A 13,662-nucleotide genomic window follows, 5' to 3' on the forward strand; every position below is an offset into this window, starting at 1 on the left:
GTGTGTTCAAAATGCACCATTCAAAGCCATATCATCAATTTTTAACCCTTTTTGACTTCATTTGTTATTTTTCATGCATTTACTAATTTTTTGAGCTAAATGACCCTGAAATTGATAAGCACTACAAGTGAACTCTGAAAAGGTTGAAAGTTGGCATGGTATCATCATTTCACCCACATAGAATGTGCTAAAAAGTTGAGAGGGTTATGGAAAAAACTAGATGCACTTCGGGTACAAAATGGACAATCTCTTTCGAAGTATCTAGGTTTCGGACGAAAACTCATTTGTTAGAAAGGGATTTCATTTTTTTGAACTTATTTGAACTCTAGACTTTTTGTGTGTTCAAAATGCACCATTCAAAGCCAGATCATCAATTTGCATTTCATTTCTTCACTTGTAACTGCAGTGATATTCTAGATCAAAGGCATCATCATAATAGTTGTTGAGAGAAAGTCTTCACTTTTTCTCCGCTTGTGTCCTTTCCTTATTGCGCCGTAACCATGGATAATCTTCATCGTTTAACAGGGTGCTTGGGTCATCCTTCACTTTGAAGGGAGGAATTTCATGAAACTTTTCATAATCTTCAGACATGTTTGTCTTGCCCTCCAATCCCACGATGTCTCTTTTTCCCGAAAGAACTATGTGGCGCTTTGGCTCATCGTATGATGTATTCGCTTCCTTATCTTTTCTTTTTCTCGGTTTGGTAGACATGTCCTTCACATAGAAAACCCGCGCCACATCATTGGCTAGGACGAATGGTTCGTCTGTGTACCCAAGATTGTTCAGATCCAGTGTTGTCATAACGTATTGTGGGTCTACCTGTACCCCGCCTCCTGACAGATCGACCAATTTGCACTGAAACAAAGGGACCTTAAAATTATGTCTGTAGTCAAGTTCCCATATGTCCACTATGTAACCATAATATGTGTCCTTTCCCCTCTTGGTTGCTGCATCAAAGAGGACACCGCTGTTTTGGTTGGTGCTCTTTTGATCTTGGGAGATCGTGTAAAATGTATTCCCATTTATCTCATACCCTTCGTAAGTCAATACAGTCAAAGACGGTTCCCTGGCCAACGAGTACAGCTCATCCAAACAGTGTTGTCACCCCTGAGATGTGTTTGCAACCAACTGCCGAAATTCCTGATGTGTTCACATGTAATCCAGTCCTCTCACTACTCCGGGTGTTTGGAGCGTGATACGTCTCCAACGTATCTATAATTTTTGATTGCTCTATGCTATTATATATTCTGTTTTGGATGTTTAGTGGTCTTTATTATACACTTATATATTATTTTTGGGACTAACATATTAACCCAAGGCCCAGTGCAAATTGTTGTTTTTTTTGCCTATTTCAGTGTTTTGCAGAAAAGGAATATCAAACGGAGTCCAAACAGAATGAAACCTTCGGGAGCGTGATTTTTGGAACAAACGTGATCCAGAGGACTTGGAGTGGACGTCAAGAAACCAACGAGGAGGCCATGAGGCAGGGAGGCGTGCCTGCCCCTCTAGGCGCGCCCCCACCCTCGTGGGCCCCTCGTGGCTCCACCAACCTACTTCTTCCTCCTATATATACCTACGTACCCTGAAACCATCAAGGAGCACCACGAAACCCTATTTCCACCGCCGCAACCTTCTGTACCCGTGAGATCCCATCTTGGGGCCTTTTTCGGCGCTTTGCCGGAGGGGGAATCGATCATGGAGGGCTTCTACATCAACACCATAGCCTCTCCGATGATGTGTGAGTAGTTTACCACAGACCTTCGGGTCCATAGTTATTAGCTATATGGCTTCCTCTCTCTCTTTGGATCTCAATACAAAGTTCTCCTCGATCTTCTTGGAGATCTATTAGATGCAACTCTTTTTGCGGTGTGTTTGTCAAGGTCCGATGAATTGTGGGTTTATGATCAAGATTATCTATGAACAATATTTGAATCTTCTCTGAATTCTTTTATGTATGATTGGTTATCTTTGCAAGTCTCTTGGAATTATGGGTTTGGTTTGGCCTACTAGATTGATCTTTCTTGCAATGGGAGAAGTGCTTAGCTTTGGGTTCAATCTTGCGTTGCTTGATCCCAGTGACAGTAGGGGAAACGACACATATTGTTGCCATCAAGGATAAAAAGATGGGGTTTATATCATATTGCTTGAGTTTATCCCTCTACATCATGTCATCTTACCTAATGCGTTACTCTGTTCTTAGGAACTTACTACTCTAGATGCATGCTAGATAGCGGTCGATGTGTGGAGTAATAGTAGTAGATGCAGGCAGGAGTCGGTCTACTTGTTGCGGACGTGATGCCTATATACATGATCATGCTTAGATATTCTCATAATTATGCACTTTCTATCAATTGCTCGGTAGTAATTTGTTCACCCACCGTAATACTTATGCTATCTTGAGAGAAGCCACTAGTGAAACCTATGGCCCCTGGGTCTATTTTCCATCATATTTATCTTCCGTCAACTAGCTATTTCGTTCACCGTTTATTTTGCAATATTTACTTTCAGTCTTTATCCTAAAAATACCAAAAATATTATCTGATCATCTCTATCAGATCTCACTTTTGCAAGTGGTCGTGAAGGGATTGACAACCCCTTTATCGCGTTGGTTGCAAGGTTCTTATTTGTTTGTGTAGGTACGAGGGACTTGCGTGTGGCCTCCTACTGGATTGATACCTTGGTTATCAAAAACTAAGGGAAATACTTACACTACTTTGCTGCATCACCCTTTCCTCTTCAAGGGAAAAACCAACGCATGCTCAAGAGGTAGCAAAGCGCAAAATGTTCTTGTGTTCATCGACATACATGGTCACCAAAGTAGAATTCTGTAGAACTGTGTAGTGTGCTTGAGACCAAGAATGCCCGTCCCTACATATTATTGACTCCCCTCCTAGCGCGCCTTTTCTAGTCAGTCTCCCCTCATACCACGATTAAGGGAGACCAATCTTCTTAAGGTCATGAATGAAGTCAACACAAAACCAATGGCATCCTCTGTTTGATGTCCCATGGAGATGCTTCCTTCTGGCCTAGCGCGGTTTCGGACATATTTCTTTAGGAATCCCATGAAACTCTCAAAGGGGAACATATTGTGTAGAAATACAGGGCCCAGAATGACAATCTCGTCGACTAGATGAACTAGGACGTGCGTCATGATATTGAAGAAGGATGGTGGGAACACCAGCTCGAAACTGACAAGACATTGCGCCACGTCACTCCTTAACCTTGGTAGGATTTCTGGATTGACCACCTTCTGAGAGATTGCATTGAGGCATGCACATAGCTTCACAATGGCTAATCGAACGTTTTTCGGTAGAAGCCCCCTCAATGCAACCGGAAGCAGTTGCATCATAATCATGTGGCAGTCATGAGACTTTAGGTTCTGGAACTTATTCTCTGGCATATTTATTATTCCCTTTATATTCGACGAGAAGCCAGACGGGGCCTTCATACTGAGCAGGCATTCAAAGAAGATTTCCTTCTCTTCTTTGGTAAGAGCGTACCTGGCAGGACCTTCATACTGCTTTGGAGGCATGCCGTCTTTTTCATGCACACGTTGCTGGTCCTCCCGTGCCTCCGGTGTATCTTTTGTCTTCCCATACACGCTCAAGAAGCCTAGCAGGTTTACGCAAAGATTCTTCGTCACGTGCATCACGCCGATTGAAGATCACACCTCTAGGTCTTTCCAGTAGGGTAGGTCCCAAAATATAGATTTCTTCTTCCACATGGGTGCGCGTCCCTAAGCATCATTCGGAACAGATAGTCCGTCGGGACCCTTTCCAAAGATTACTTATAAATCATTGACCATAGCAAGTACGTGATCACTGGTATGGATGGCGGGCTTCTTTCGATGATCTGCCTCGCCTTTGAAATGCTTGCCTTTCTTTCGACATTGATGGTTGGTCGGAAGAAATCGACGATGCCCCAGGTACACATTCTTCCTGCATTTGTCCATGTACATACTTTTGGTGTCATCTAAACAGTGTGTGCATGCGTGGTATCCCTTGTTTGTCTGCCTTGGAAGGTTACTGAGAGCAGGCCAGTCACTGATGGTTACAAACAGCAACGCATGCAGGTCAAATTCCTCCTGTTTGTGCTCATCCCACACACGTACACCGTTTCCATTCCACACCTGTAAAAGTTCTTCAACTAATGACCTAAGGTACACATCAATGTCGTTGCCGGGTTGCTTAGGGCCTTGGATGAGAACTGGCATCATAATGAACTTCCATTTCATGCACAACCAAGGAGGAAGGTTATAGATACATAGAGTCACGGGCTAGGTGTTGTGATTGCTGCTCTGCTCCCCAAAAGGAATATTGCCATCCGCGCTTAAACCAAACCATACATTCCTTGCATCACCTACAAACTCCTCCTATTACTTTCGATTCTTCTTCACTACGACCCGTCAGTGGGTGCTCTCAACTTCCCGTCTTTCTTACGGTCCTCTCTGTGCCATCGCATCAACTTGGCATGCTCTTTGTTTCTGAACAATCGTTTCAACCATGGTATTATAGGAGCATACCACATCACCTTGGCAGGAACCCTCTTCCTGGGCCGCTCGCCCTCAACATCACCAGGGTCATCTCGTCTGATTTTATACCGCAACGCACTGCATACCAGACATGCGTTCAAATCCTCGTACGCCGTGGTAGAGGATGCTGTCATTAGGGCATGCATGTATCTTCTGCACCTCCAATCCTAGAGGGCATACAACCTTCTTTGTTGCGAACGTACTGTCGGGCAATTCGTTATCCTTTGGAAGCTTCTTCTTCAATATTTTCAGTAGCTTCTCAAATCCTTTGCCAGGTACACCATTCTCTGCCTTCCACTGCAGCAATTCCAGTACGGTACCGAGCTTTGTGTTGCCATCTTCGCAATTGTGGTACAACCCTTTTTTGTGATCCTCTAACATGCGATCGAACTTCAGCTTCTCCTTTTGACTTTTGCACTATCTCTTTGCATCAACAATGACCCGATGAAGATGATCATCGGCCACATCATCTGGTTCCTCTTGATCTTCAACTTCCCCTATTGGAGCATCACCGTATTCAGGGGGCACATAGTTGTCATCATCCTCTTCTTCTTCGCTGTCTTCCATCATAACACCTCTTTCTCCGTGCTTGGTCCAAACATTATAGTGTGGCATGAAACCCTTATAAAGCAGGTGGGTGTGAAGAATTTTCCGGTAAGAGTAAGACTTTGTATTCCCACATATAGGGCATGGACAACACATAAAAGCATTCTGCTTGTTTGCCTCAGCCACTTCGAGAAAATTATGCATGCCCTTAATGTACTCCGAGGTGCGTCTGTCACCGTACATCCATTGCCAGTTCATCTGCGTGCATTATATATAATTAAGTGTGTCAAAAACCATTACAGAACATCATGAATACAGAATTGACCAAATTAATAGAAGTTCATCATCACATTAAAACCAAAGTACATACATAGTTCTCATTGAACAACATATAGCTCTCCAGAGCATCTAATTAAACCATACATTGAAACTATCTAAAACATTTCAATGCAACAACAAATGTGATCATAATCGCAACCAAGGTAACAATTGATCCAACAGCATAATGATACCAAGCCTTGGTATCAATGGCATATTTCCTAATCTTTCTAATCTTGAAGCGCATTGCATCCATCTTGATCTTGTGATCATCGGTGACATTCGCAACATGCAACTCCAATATCATCTTCTCCTCCTCAACTTTTTTTTTATTTTTCCTTCATGTAATTGTTTTCTTCTGCAACTAAATTTAACCTCTTGACAATAGGGTCGGTTGGAATTTCCAGTTCACATACCTCCTAGATAAAAAAAATCTATGTCACGTTGCTACCTCTTGAGCACTGCGTTGGTTTTTCCTTGAAGAGGAAAGGGTGATGCAGCAAAGTAGCGTAAGTATTTCCCTCAGTTTTTAGAACCAAGGTATCAATCCAGTAGGAGGCTATGCGCGAGTCCCTCGTACTTACACAAAACAAATAACTCCTCGCAACCAACGCGATAAGGGGTTGTTAATCCCTTCACGGTCACTTACGAGAGTGAGATCTGATAGATATGATAGGATAATATTTTTGGTATTTTTGTGATAAAGATGCAAAGTAAAATAAAATCAAAGTAAAGTAAAAAAGCAAAGGAAATAACAAAGTGTTGGAAGATTAATGTGATGAAGATAGACCCGGGGGCCATAGGTTTCACTAGTGGCTTCTCTCAAGAGCATAAATATTTTACGGTGGGTGAACGAATTACTGTTGAGCAATTGACAGAATTGAGCATAGTTATGAGAATATTAGGTATGATCATTGATAACCCACAAGTGTAGGGGATCGCAACAGCTTTCGAGGGTAGAGTATTCAACCCAAATTTGTTGACTCGACACAAGGGGAGCCAAAGAATATTCTCAAGTATTAGCAGCTGAGTTGTCAATTCAACCACACCTGGATAACTTAATATCTGCAGCAAAGTATTTAGTAGAAAAGTAATATGATAGTAGTGCTAATGGTAACAAAAGAGTAATAAAAGCAAAAGCAATATTTTTGGTGTTTTGCAGTAACTGTAACAATAGCAACGGGAAAGTAAATAAGTGTAAACCAGTATATGGAAAGCTCGTAGGCATTGGATCGGTGATGGATAATTATGCCGGAAGCGGTTCATCATGTAACAATCATAACATAGGGTGACACAGAACTAGCTCTAATTCATCAATGTAATGTAGGCATGTATTCCGAATATAGTCATACGTGCTTATGGAAAAGAACTTGCATGCCATATTTTGTCCTAACCTCCCGTGGCAGCGGGGTCCTAATGGAAACTAAGGGATATTAAGGCCTCCTTTTAATAGAGAACCGGAACAAAGCATTAGCACATAGTGAATACATGAACTCCTCAAACTACGGTCATCACCGGGAGTGGTCCCGATTATTTTCACTTCGGGGTTGCCGGATCATAACACATAGTAGGTGACTATAGACTGGCAAGATAGGATCAAGAACTCACATATATTCATGAAAACATAATAGGTTTAGATCTGAAATCATGGCACTCGGGCCCTAGTGACAAGCATTAAGCATAGCAAAGTCATAGCAACATCAATCTCAGAACATAGTGGATACTAGGGATCAAACCCTAACAAAACTAATTCGATTACATGATAGATCTCATCCAACCCATCATCGTCCAGCAAGCCTACGATGGAATTACTCAGGCACGGCGGTGAGCATCATGAAATTGGTGATGGAGGATGGTTGATGATGACGACGGCGACGAATCCCCCTCTCCGGAGCCCCGAACGGACTCCAAATCAGCCCTCCCGAGAGGCTTTAGGGCTTGGCGGCGGCTCCGTATCGTAAAACGCGATGATTTCTTCTCCTTTATTTTTTTCTCTCCGAAAGCAAATATATAGAGTTGGAGTTGGCGTCGGAGGAGCCTCAGGGGCCCATGAGGTAGGGGCGCGCCCTAGGGGGGGGGGGCGCCGCCCACCCTCGTGGACAGGGTGTGGGCCCCCTGGTCTTCATCTTTGGCGAGGATTTTTTTATTATTTTTAACTAGATGTTCCGTGGAGTTTCAGGTCATTCCGAGAACTTTTGTTTTCTGCACATAAAACAACATCATGGCAACTCTGCTGAAAACAGCGTCAGTCCGGGTTAGTTCCATTCAAATCATGCAAGTTAGAGTCCAAAATAAGGGCAAAAGTGTTTGGAAAAGTAGATACTACGGAGACGTATCAATCATGTATATAGGCATCATGTCCGAGACAAGTAGACCGACTCCTGCCTGCATCTACTACTATTACTACACTCATCGACCACTATCCAGCATGCATCTAGAGTATTAAGTTCATGAAAACAGAGTAACGCCTTAAGCAAGATGACATGATGTAGAGGGATAAATTCATGCAATATGATAAAAACCCCATCTTGTTATCCTCGATGGAAACAATACAATACGTGCCCTGCTGCCCCTACTGTCCCTGTGAAAGGACACCGCAAGATTGAACCCAAAGCTAAGCACTTCTGCCATTGCAAGAAAGATCAATCTAGTAGGCCAAACCAAACTGATAATTCGAAGAGACTTGCAAAGATAACCAATCATACATAAAAGAATTCAGAGAAGATTCAAATATTGTTCATAGATAATCTTGATCATAAACCCACAATTCATCGGTCTCAACAAACACACCGCAAAAAGAAGATTACATCGAATAGATCTTCACGAGAGAGGGGGAGAACATTGTATTGAGATTCAAAAAGAGAGAAGAAGCCATCTAGCTACTAACTATGGACCCGAAGGTCTGAGGTAAACTAACACTTCATCGGAGAGGCTATGGTGTTGATGTAGAAGCCCTCCATGATGGATGCCCCCTCTGGCGGAGCTCCGAAACAGGCCCCAAGATGGGATCTCATGGGTACAAAAGGTTGCGGTGGTGGAATTAGGTTTTCGGCTCCATATCTGATCATTTGGGGGTACGTAGGTATATATAGGAGGAAGGAGTACGTCAGTGGAGCAACAGGGGGCCCACGAGGGTGGAGGGCGTGCCCTGGGGGGTGGGCGCGCCCCCTACCTCGTGGCCTCATCTTTTGTTTCTTGACGTAGGGTCCAAGTCTCCTGGATCATATTCTTCCTAAAAATCACGTTCCCGAAGGTTTCATTCCGTTTGGACTCCGTTTGATATTCCTTTTCTACGAAACTCTGAAATAGGCAAAAAACAGCAATTCTGGGCTGGGCCTCCGGTTAATAGGTTAGTCCCAAAAATAATATAATAGTGGATAATAAAGCCCAATAATTTCCAAAACAGTAGATAATATAGCATGGAGCAATCAAAAATTATAGATACGTTGGAGACGTATCAAGCATCCCCAAGCTTAATTCCTGCTCGTCCTCGAGTAGGTAAATGATAAAAACAGAATTTTTGATGCGGAGTGCTACTTGGCATAATTTCAATGTAATTCTTATTAATTATGGTATGAATATTCAGATCCGAAAGGTTCAAGAAAAAAGTTTAATATTGACATAAAAATAATAATACTTCAAGCATACTAACAAAGCAATCATGTCTTCTCAAAATAACATGGCCAAAGAAAGTTATCCCTACAGAATCATATAGTCTGGCTATGCTCTATCTTCACCACACAAAGTATTTAAATCATGCACAACCCCGATGACAAGCCAAGCAATTGTTTCATGCTTTTGACATTCTCAAAACTTTTTCAATCTTCACGCAATACATGAGCGTGAGCCATGGATATAGCACTATATGTGGAATAGAATGGTGGTTGTGGAGAAGACAAAAAGGGAGAAGATAGTCTCACATCGACTAGGCGTATTAACGGGCTATGGAGATGCCCATCAATAGATATCAATGTGAGTGAGTAGGGATTTCCATGCAACGGATGCACTATAGCTATAAGTATATGAAAACTCAACAAAAGAAACTAAGTGGGTGTGCATACAACTCGCTTGCTCACGAAGACCTAGGGCATTTTGAGGAAGCCCATCATTGGTATATAAAAGCCAAGTTCTATAACGAAAAATTCCCACTAGTATATGAAAGTGACAAAATGAGAGACTCTCTATCATGAAGATCATGGTGCTACTTTGAAGCACAAGTGTGGTAAAAGGATAGTAACATTGTCCCTTCTCTCTTTTTTATGGCCTCTTTTCTTATTTTTTTATTTTTCGTCCGTAGTCTCATCCCGACTTGTGGGGGAATCATAGTCTCCATCATCCTTTTCCTCACTTGGGACAATGCTCTAAAAATGATGATCATCACACTTTTATTTTCTTACAACTCAACAATTACAACTCGATACTTAGAACAAAATATGACTCTATATGAATGCCTCCGGCGGTGTACCGGGATATGCAATGAATCAAGAGTGACATGTATGGAAGAATTATGAATGGTGGCTTTGCCACAAAGGCAATGTCAACTACATGATCAAGCTAGCAATATGACAATGATGGAGCGTGTCATAATAAACGGAATGGTGCAAAGTTGCATGGCAATATATCTCGGAATGGCTATGGAAATGCCATGATAGGTAGGTATGGTGGCTGTTTTGAGGAAGGTATTTTGTGGGTGTATGATACCGGCGAAAAGTGTGCGGTATTATAGAGGCTAGCAATGGTGGAAGGAAGAAAAGTGCGTATAATCCATGGACTCAACATTAGTTATGAAGAACTCATATACTTATTGCAAAAATCTACAAGTTATCAAAGCAAAGTATTACGCGCATGCTCCTAGGGGGATAGATTGGTAGGAAAAGACCATCGCTCGTCCCCGAGCGCCACTCATAAGGAAGACAATCAATAAATAAATCATGCTCCGACTTCATCACATAACGGTTCACCATACGTGCATGTTACGAGAATCACAAACTTTAACACAAGTATTTCTCAAATTCATAACTACTCAATTAGCATGACTATAATATCACCATCTTCATATCTCAAAACAATTATCAAGCATCAAACTTTTCTTAGTATTCAACGCACTCAAAAGAAAGTTTTACAAATCTTGAATACCAAGCATATTAAGATTTTTAAGCAAATTACCATGCTATTTAAGACTCTAAAAATAATCTAAGTGAATCTTGAGAGATCAATAGTTTCTATAAAACAAATCCACCATCGTGCTCTAAAAGATATAAGTGAAGTACTAGAGCAAAAATATATAGCTCAAAAGATATAAGTGAAGCATGATAACCCACAAGTATAGGGGATCGCAACAATTTTCGAGGGTAGAGTATTCAACCCAAATTTGTTGATTCGACACAAGGGGAGCCAAAGAATATTCTCAAGTATTAGCAGCTGAGTTGTCAATTCAACCACACCTGGAAACTTAGTATCTGCAGCAAAGTGTTTAGTAGCAAAGTAATATGATAGTGGTGATAACGGTAACAAAGTAAAGACAACAAAAGTAATGTCTTTGGTATTTTTGTAGTGATTGTAACAGTAGCAACGGAAAAGTAAATAAGCGTAAACCAGTATATGGAAAACTCGTAGGCACCGGATCAATGATGGATAATTATGCCGGATGTGGTTCATCATGTAACAGTCATAACATAGGGTGACACAGAACTAGCTCCAGTTCATCAATATAATGTAGGCATGTATTCCGTAAATAGTCATACGTGCTTGTGGAAAAGAACTTGCATGACATCTTTTGTCCTACCCTCCCGTGGCAGCGGGGTCCTATTGGAAACTAAGGGATATTAAGGCCTCCTTTTAACAGAGAACTGGAACAAAGCATTAACACATAGTGAATACATGAACTCCTCAAACTATGGTCATCATCGGGAGTGGTCCCGATTATTGTCACTTCGGGGTTGCCGGATCATAACACATAGTAGGTGACTATAGACTTGCAAGATTGGATCTAGAACTCACATATATTCATGAAAACATAATAGGTTCAGATCTGAAATCATGGCACTCGGGCCCTGGTGACAAGCATTAAGCATAGCAAAGTCATAGCAACATCAATCTCAGAACATAGTGGATACTAGGGATCAAACCCTAACAAAACTAACTCGATTACATGATAAATCTCATCCAACCCATCACCGTCCAGCAAGCCTACGATGCAATTACTCATGCACGGCGGTGAGCATCATGAAATTGGTGATGGAGGATGGTTGATGATGACGACGGTGACGAATCCCCCTCTCTAGAGCCCCAAACGGACTCCAGATCAGCCCTCCCGAGAGAGATTAGGGCCTGGCGGCGGCTCCGTATCGTAAAACGCGATGAAACTTTCTCTCCAATTTTTTCTCCTTGAAAGCCAATATATGGAGTTGGAGTTGGCGTCGGAGGGCCACCAGGGGGCCCAAGAGGTAGGGGGGCGTGCCCTCACCCTCGTGGACAGGGTGTGGGCCTCAATCTTTGGCGAGGATTTTTTATTATTTATCCTAAGATATTCCGTGGAGTTTCAGGTCATTCTGAGAACTTTTGTTTTCTGCACATAAAACAACACCATGGCAATTCTGCTGAAAACAGCGTCAGTCTGGGTTAGTTCCATTCAAATCATACAAGTTAGAGTCCAAAACAAGGGCAAAAGTGTTTGGAAAAGTAGATACGACGGAGACGTATCAAAGCACATAGAGTATTCTAACAAATTCCAATTCATGTATGGCTCTCTCAAAAGGTGTGTACAGCAAGGATGGTTGTGGTAAACTAAAAGGCAAAGACTCAAATCATACAAGACGCTCCAAGCAAAACACATATCATGTGGTGAATAAAAATATAGCTCCAAGTAAAGTTACCGATGGAAGTAGACGAAAGAGGGGATGCCTTCCGGGGCATCCCCAAGCTTTGATTTTTTTTGGTGTCCTTAGATTATCTTGGGGGTGCCATGGGCATCCCCAAGCTTAGGTTCTTTCCACTCCTTGTTCCATAATCCATCAAAATATTTCCCCCAAAACTTGAAAACTTCACAACACAAAACAAAACAGGAATCTCGTGAGGTCCATTAGCGAAATGTCGGGTGGTAGGTGCGACATATGCCAACGGGTGGCTTATCATTGTGGGAGCCAGTAAAACATCGCCGGTGCCTGGAAACGGGATGAGGCGAAGACATGCACGCCGGCGAATCTTACCCAGCTTCGGGGCTCTCCTTGGAGATAACACCCCTACTGCTGCTCTGCGGGGTCTCCGCATGATCACTAGATGAACAAGTAGCTACACGATGCTCCTTGAGCTGTTTGGCAAGAGGAGGAAGAAGGGCTCTGCTTGCTCTCTTCTCCTCCCTACGTGGTGTCTAAAACTAGCAGGGATCCATCCTTTGCATGGGTGTCCCGGGGGGTTTATATAGGTTTACCCCCGGGGGTACAATGGTAATCCGGCTGGGCATGGGGCCCAGCCGTCTGTGTCTTCGCTCTCCGGCTTCTACACCGGCTGCTGGGGCCCGCCGGCTGGTGGGTCCCACCGGCTACCGGCTCCTTGGTCGACAGGCAGGCCCCACTGTCCAGGGCCTTGTCAGTGGCTGGTTACTGTTGCTCAATCTTGGTGACGAGGGCTTCGCCGAGGTAAGCGTGGCTACAGTGCTGCCGTCCGGCGGGTGACCACTGTAGCCTCACCGCGACTTGTCTCCTTAATGGGGCGTCTCCTTCGAGGGGGTGGCAAGCCGGCTGGAGAGAGCCGGCTCCGTCTTGGGCCGACTGGGGGAGGCCAGGCCGCCTTCGGGTGTCTCTCTGCCCGAAGGGGCCCACCACCCGTGGGCCGTACTAGTAGCCCGTCGTGGATGACATCAGGGTCAACATGGCAACAGTGCTGCGCCGGACGGGGCATGGCCACCCGTACAGCGCACTATGCCAGGCGCGCTCCGGGGTTCGGGGGTGGCAGGCTACGCTGTAACCACGCCCCGTCATATCGCCGTTATGTGGATGCAGACTTCGAGGGTACGGTCTTGACCGCTTTATGGGAGCCGGCTCCTTGGAGTCGGCCTTCTCACAGCCGGCTCCTCGGAGCCGGCCCTCCCGCGGCTTTCTTCATGAGGTCTGAAGTCGGGCCGCCTTCCAATAGCCGGCCTGGGAGATAGCCGGCCAGGGGAAGGCGGCCCCATGTCTTGGATTCTTGAGAGCCGGATCGGCTCATAATTTTTTCAGAAAGGCAAGGGGGAGCCGGCTAGGCTACCCGTGGTCACTTACTCCGCCAGT

The sequence above is a fragment of the Triticum aestivum genome, chromosome 1A (genome assembly GCF_018294505.1).
Source record: "Triticum aestivum cultivar Chinese Spring chromosome 1A, IWGSC CS RefSeq v2.1, whole genome shotgun sequence".
NCBI classification, from domain to species: domain Eukaryota; kingdom Viridiplantae; phylum Streptophyta; class Magnoliopsida; order Poales; family Poaceae; genus Triticum; species Triticum aestivum.